Source organism: Arachis stenosperma, chromosome 6 (genome assembly GCF_014773155.1).
Source record: "Arachis stenosperma cultivar V10309 chromosome 6, arast.V10309.gnm1.PFL2, whole genome shotgun sequence".
Classification (NCBI taxonomy): Eukaryota; Viridiplantae; Streptophyta; class Magnoliopsida; order Fabales; family Fabaceae; genus Arachis; species Arachis stenosperma.
In genome coordinates this window covers 67,283,677-67,290,557 of record NC_080382.1, presented here as the reverse complement: position 1 = coordinate 67,290,557, position 6,881 = coordinate 67,283,677, and the positions used below count along the sequence as shown (strand labels likewise).

Here is a 6,881-nt window from a genome sequence, read left to right as displayed (position 1 = left end):
TTCAAAATTATATCGGAGCAGGTCGGTCAGGAGAAGGGAAGCTAGCGGCTAACTGGAAAAGACCATTCCGAGTCACAGAAGTGCTGGGGAAGGGTTACTATAGGATAACCAACCTCCAAGGATGAGAGCTCCCGAGGTCATGGCATGCCTGTAACCTAAGAAGGTACTATAGCTAGAAAAATATCTCAGGCAAAGGCGCACTCTTTTTCCTAAAGGGTTTTTTAATGAGGCGCCAAGCCAAGATCTAAAAGCTGCCCGACTAGAAGGGTAAGCACTCACATGTACACACTCTGACTTAAATTTTTATCTTATTATGTGCATAAAATTTTAAAGATTCCTTAAAAAGTTTCCTAACAAGACCCATTAATCTACGCTCAAAAACGCTAAATTCATTGCCCGACCAGGAAAGGTTGGCAAGGTGAAGCGATAATGCCCGAGTTAATGCAAGAAGTAATAAAAAGTAACCCATATAAAGCGACCTGACGAGGTCGGACTAAAAATGGGATTACTAAAAATAACTTGAAGAGGCCCGACAGAGAAGTCGTACCAATGAAAGGATTACTAAAAAGGGAACAACACCACACAAAGGCCAAAAAGGTTGAAAAACCTAGTCCCGAGATGCTTAGCTAAAGGGTGCAAGGCTTAAAAAGAGACACTACTTAAAAAGCGAAAGCACAACCTCAAGATGGAGCTAAAAAGTCGTCCAAACAAATTATAAAGAAAGAGTTCGATATGAAAACAACACCTAAAAAGTTGTTGGAAATTGACTATTAAGCTCGGACAGTAAGCTATAAAAGACCACATCACCAAAGCAGAAGGTTAATAGCACAACCAAGGCAGGGCGTAGTCTGAAAAACAAAGGAAGAAGTTCCTGAAACAACCACTACCTCAAAAAACGTCGGACGATAGAGCTTCGAACACAAGGGCGTAAGAGCCCGCAAAAGGGTGCCTTCATCAAAACGTAAAAAAAAAGCACCCCACCAAAGCCAGATAATACACCGCCAGACACACAAATTAAAACATTAAAGGCTCAAGGGCTACCCAATCGCAACCCAAGAGTTAAAAGTGTTTTAAAAACAAAAGTTGCCAAGAGACAACTAGGAAGTGTCAAAGGAAATGCGAAAACAAGGCTACGAAACCAAAGTTCAAAAGGTCCACAGATCAGATCATACTAGTACATAATAAGAGATATATAAAAAGAGAATTACAATGGGTCCAAATTCACCCCAGTAGCTGCATCTTTGGGAGAAGGAGGAAAAATTGAGATAGGAGTAGCTCTAACAACTCCATCCGGGCCATTCAATATTTCCACGTCGGGCTCAGGCTCAGGAGGGACCACCTCGGCAGAAGGAACTGTAGACGACTCGGCAGGAGGGGCTGTAGAGGCCTTAGCCATGGACACAGTGGGAGGAGCCTCATCATCATCATCTGGGGCAGGCGCAATCTTGCCATCTTCCACAATATTATCCATGCTGAACAAGGAGAGATCGGCATCGGGAGCAAAAACTCGGGCCTGGGCCTTTAAGTTTTCATATAGCACAGTCATACCATTCACCACATGGCTCTGAAGCTCGGCGTAGTCATCCCGAGCAGATTAAAGCCTCTCCCTAGTCTCCAACAGCTCGCCATAGGTCCGAGTATACCTCTCCTTAGCCTTCTTGGCCATATCTTTGGCCAGATTAGCAGTTGTCTCTGCCACAGTAGCTTGGGCCTTCTCTTTCTCCACCATAAGCTCCAAACCAACAGCCTTGGCCTCAAACTCTTCCTTCAAACCCTTCATCCTATCATAATCAGCCTTGGCCTCCTCCAAAAATGCCTTAGTGGCATGGACCGGAGACTCCTTGACAACCCGGGACAAGCCTGCACCGAGATTAGCCATCCAGACACTATTGCTTGATATAAAATCAGGATGGTGGAGAATCAACACGTCATCAAGAGAAACTTTACCACAAAGGGCAATCAGCTCTGTGGCAAGGGCCCCGCCATCAAATTCCTTGTCATCCAGATTGTAAGGGCAGACAGTCCTCGGCTTCTTCGGAGGAGGACCAGTTGAAGTAGGGGAGGCGGCAGCACCAAAAGTTGCCACAGGCGGATCAGTCGAAACTGTCCAAACTCGAGGGGTCGGGATGATTTTCCTTGGCCCCTGATGAGCGGATAATTTGTATACTTTTTGGCATTGTTTTTAGTATGTTTTTAGTATGATCTAGTTAGTTTTTAGTATATTTTTATTAGTTTTTAGTTAAAATTCACTTTTCTGGACTTTACTATGAGTTTGTGTGTTTTTCTGTGATTTCAGGTATTTTCTGGCTGAAATTGAGGGACCTGAGCAAAAATCTGATTCTGAGACTCAAAAGGACTGCAGATGCTGTTGGATTCTGACCTCCCTGCACTCGAAGTGGATTTTCTGGAGCTACAGAAGCCCAATTGGCGCGCTCTCAACGGCGTTGGAAAGTAGACATCCTGGGCTTTCCAGCAATATATAATAGTCCATACTTTGCCCAAGATTTGATGGCCCAAACCGGCGTTCAAAGTCACCTCAAGAAATCCCAGCGTTAAACGCTGGAACTGGCACCCAAATGGGAGTTAAACGCCCAAACTGGCACCAAAGCTGGCGTTTAACTCCAAGAAGAGTCTCTACACGAAATTGCTTCATTGCTCAGCCCAAGCACACACCAAGTGGGCCCGGAAGAGGATTTTTATGTCATTTACTCATTTCTGTACACCCTAGGCTACTAGTTTCTTATAAGTAGGACCTTTTACTATTGTAAAAAAATCTTTTGATCACTTTTAGATCTCTAGATCATCTTTGGACATTTTAGTTCTTAGATCATTGGGAGGCTGGCCATTCGGCCATGCCTAGACCTTATGCTTATGTATTTTCAACGGTGGAGTTTCTACACACCATAGATTAAGGTGTGGAGCTCTGCTGTACCTCGAGTATTAATGCAATTACTATTGTTCTTCCATTCAATTCCACTTGTTCTTTTACCAAGATATCACTTGTTCTTCAACATGATGAAGGTGATGATTGACGCCCATCACCATTCTCACCCATGAACAAGGTGACTGACAACCATTCTTGTTCTACAAGCATCTGAGGCTTAGTGAATATCTCTTGGATTCCTGATTGCACGATGCATGGTTAATCGCCTGACAACCGAGTGCTCGCCTGACAAACGAGCCAGCCATTCCGTGAGATCAGAGTCTTCGTGGTATAGGCAAGAACTGATGGCAGCATTCAAGAGAATTCGGAAGGTCTAACCTTGTCTGTGGTATTCTGAGTAGGATTCAATGACTGAATGACTGTGACGTGCTTCAAACCTGTAACCTACTGGGCGTTAGTGACAGACGCAAAAGAGTTATTCTATTCCGGTAGGGGAGGGAACCGAACCGGTGATTGGCCGTACTGTGACAGAGTATTGAGCATTAGCTTTCACTGCGAGGATGGGAGGTAGCTGCTGACAACAGTGAGACCCTATACGAGCTTGCCATGGAAAGGAGTAAGAAGGGTTGGATGAAGACAGTAGGAAAGCAGAGAGACGGAAGGGAAGGCATCTTCATGCGCTTATCTGAAGTTCCTACCAATGAGTTACATAAGTATCACTATCTTTATCTTTTATGTTATTTTCGTTCATCACCATATATATCTGAGTTTGCCTGACTAAGATTTACAAGATGACCATAGCTTGCTTCAATACTAACAATCTCCGTGGGATCGACCCTTACTCACGTAAGGTTTATTACTTGGACGACCCAGTGCACTTGCTGGTTAGTTGTGCGAAGTTGTGTAATGCCATGGTATTGAGCGCACCAAGTTTTTGGAGCCATTACCAGGGATTATGAGAGTTGTGAAAAAGTATAGTTCACAATTTCGCGCACCAAGTTTTTTGGCGCCGTTGCCGGGGATTGTTCTAGTTTTGAGCAAGCCTTTGGTAACATCAGTGCCAAGATCCGGCAACAACATCAAATTTTTGGTGTTATTGCCCGGGATTGTTCAGGCTGGACAACTGACGGTTCATCTTGTTGCTTAGATTAGGTATTTTTTTTTTCAAAATTCTTGAAGATGAATTCTAGAGTTTCATGATGATTTGTTGAAATCTGGCTGGCTGAGAAGCCATGTCTAATCTGATTGGACCGAGGTTTCAACTTATCACCACAAGAGCTTGTTGATTTTGTATCAATCTTGCTTTTGGAGCAATGATTTGCTAAGGCTTGGCTGACCTTTGGTCATGTCTAGTGTTTTGGACCGAAGCTTTCTTTGAAAGCTTGGCTGGCTGTGAAGCCATGTCTAATTCCTGGACCGGAGTCTTAGACTAGCATTGCACTGATTCCTGGAATTCTCATTAAGAATTTTGATACTTTTTTTCCACTTAATTTTCGAAAAATACAAAAAAAAATTTGCAAAACCATAAAATTCAAAAATATTCCTTGTTTGAGTCTAGTGTCTCATCCTAAGTTTGGTGTCAATTGCATGCATTCATATGTCTTAGTGATCTTCAAGATGTTCTTGATGATTCACTTGCTCTGATCTTTGAATTCTATTGACTTGAGTATTTTGTGTGTCTCATATGCATTTTCAGTTCATTAGTGTCAGTCGTATACAAACTGCTAAGTTTGGTGTCTTGCATGCATTGTTATTTGATTCTTGTTGCATTTTTATTATAAAAAATCCAAAAATATTTTTAATTTGTGTCTTTTCAAGTCAATGATACAAGGGATTGAAGATTCAGAACACACTGCAGAGGAATTATACAGAAAAAGCTGAGCATTCAAAAATGCCCAGTGAAGAAGGCAGACTGGCGTTTAAACGCCAGCCAGGGTACCTGGTTGGGCGTTTAACGCCCAAAAAGGTAGCATTTTGGGCGTTAAACGCCAGAATGTATACCATTCTGGGCGTTTAACGCCAGGATGGTGCTAGGGGGAAGATTTTGTTTTCAATTCAATTTTTTTCAAGTTTTCCAAAATCAAATCTTTTTCAAATCAATTCTTTTCAATCAAATGTTTTCAAAATCAATTTCTTTCCTTTGTCAAAGATACTTACTAACAATTAATGATTTGATTGAACATCTCAAATTTGTTGCCTTTTCTGTTGAGAAAGGTTTTATGTTTGAATCATATCTTTTCTTGTTAGGCAAGTCATTTGTTTTCAAAATCATATCTTTTCAAATTGTTTTCAAATCATATCTTTTAAAATGGTTTTCAAATCATATCTTCTCAATCACATCTTTTTAAAACCATAACTTTTCAATCAAATCTTTTTAACCACATCTTTTTCAAAATAGTTTCAATCAAATCTCTTTGACTTCTAATTTTAAAAATCTTTTTCAAAAATCACTTGAGTTCTTTTCCACTTTCAATTTTCGAAAATTATCAACATCTTTTTAATTGAATTTTCGAAAATTCTCTTCCCTCCTTCCCACATCCTTCTATTTATGGAGTACTACTCCTTCTTAATGCACAATTCGAACCTTATCTAATTAAAGTTCGAATTCTTCTTCTCCTTCTTCTTTCTATTTCTCTTTTCCTCTGACATTTCAAGGAATCCCTATACTGTGACATAGAGGATTCCACATTTTCTTTTTCTCTTCTCTTTCATATGAGCAGGAGCAGAGACAAAGGCATTCTTGTTGAAGCTGATCCTGAACCCGAAAGGACCTTGAAGAGAAAGCTAAGAGAAGCCAAAGCACAACTCTCTTTAAAGGACCTGACCGAATTCTTCAAAGAAGAAGAACCCATGGCAGCCGAAAACAACAACAATGCCAACAATGCAAGGAAGGTGCTGGGTGACTTTACTGCACCTACTCCTGATTTCTATGGGAGAAGCATCTCTATCCCTGCCATTGGAGCAAACAACTTTGAGCTTAAGCCTCAATTAGTTTCTCTAATGCAACAGAATTGCAAGTTCCATAGACTTCCAATGGAAGATCCTCATCAGTTTTTAGCTGAATTCTTGCAAATCTGTGACACAGTCAAGACTAATGGGGTTAACCCTGAGGTCTATAGACTGATGCTATTCCCTTTTGCTGTAAGAGACAGAGCTAGAATATGGTTGGATTCTCAACCTAAAGAAAGCCTGGACTCTTGGGAAAAGCTAGTCAATGCCTTCTTGGCAAAGTTCTTTCCACCACAAAGATGGAGTAAGCTTAGAGTGGAAGTCCAAACCTTCAGACAGAAGGATGGAGAATCCCTCTATGAAGCTTGGGAAAGATACAAACAATTAATCAGAAGATGTCCTTCTGACATGCTTTCTGAATGGAGCATCATAGGTATTTTCTATGATGGTCTCTCTGAACTATCCAAGATGTCTTTGAATAGCTCTGCTGGAGGATCTCTTCATCTGAAGAAGACACCTGCAGAAGCTCAAGAGCTAATTGAAATGGTTGCAAATAACCAATTCATGTATACTTCTGAAAGAAATCCTGTGAACAATGGGACTAGTCAGAAGAAAGGAGTTCTTGAGATTGATACTCTGAATGCCATTTTGGCTCAGAACAAGATATTGACTCAACAAGTCAATTTGATTTCTCAAAGTCTGTCTGGAATGCAAAATGCACCTGGCAGTACTAAGGAAGCTTCATCTGAGGAAGAAGCTTATGATCCTGAGAACCCTTCCATGGAAGAGGTGAATTACCTAGGAGAACCCTATGGAAATACCTACAATTCTTCATGGAGAAATCACCCAATTCTCTCATGGAAGAATCAAGAGAGACCTCAACAAGGTTTCAATAACAATAATGGTGGAAGAAACAGGTTTAGCAATGGCAAGCCTTTTCCATCATCTCCTCAGCAACAGACAGAGAGTTCTAAGCAGAATACTTCTGACTTAGCAACAATGGTCTCTGATCTAATAAAGACCACTCAAAGTTTCATGAGTGAAACAA

General features: G+C 41.1%; 1 non-coding gene across 1 annotated transcript; it reads right to left on the bottom strand.

The window, feature by feature from the left end:
- Positions 1-6,139: 6,139 nt before the first annotated feature.
- Positions 6,140-6,247, bottom strand: LOC130937587 (small nucleolar RNA R71). Its single transcript, XR_009068799.1, has one exon. It is a non-coding gene; the product is annotated as a small nucleolar RNA R71 (small nucleolar RNA).
- Between the last annotated feature and the right edge of the window lie 634 nt (positions 6,248-6,881).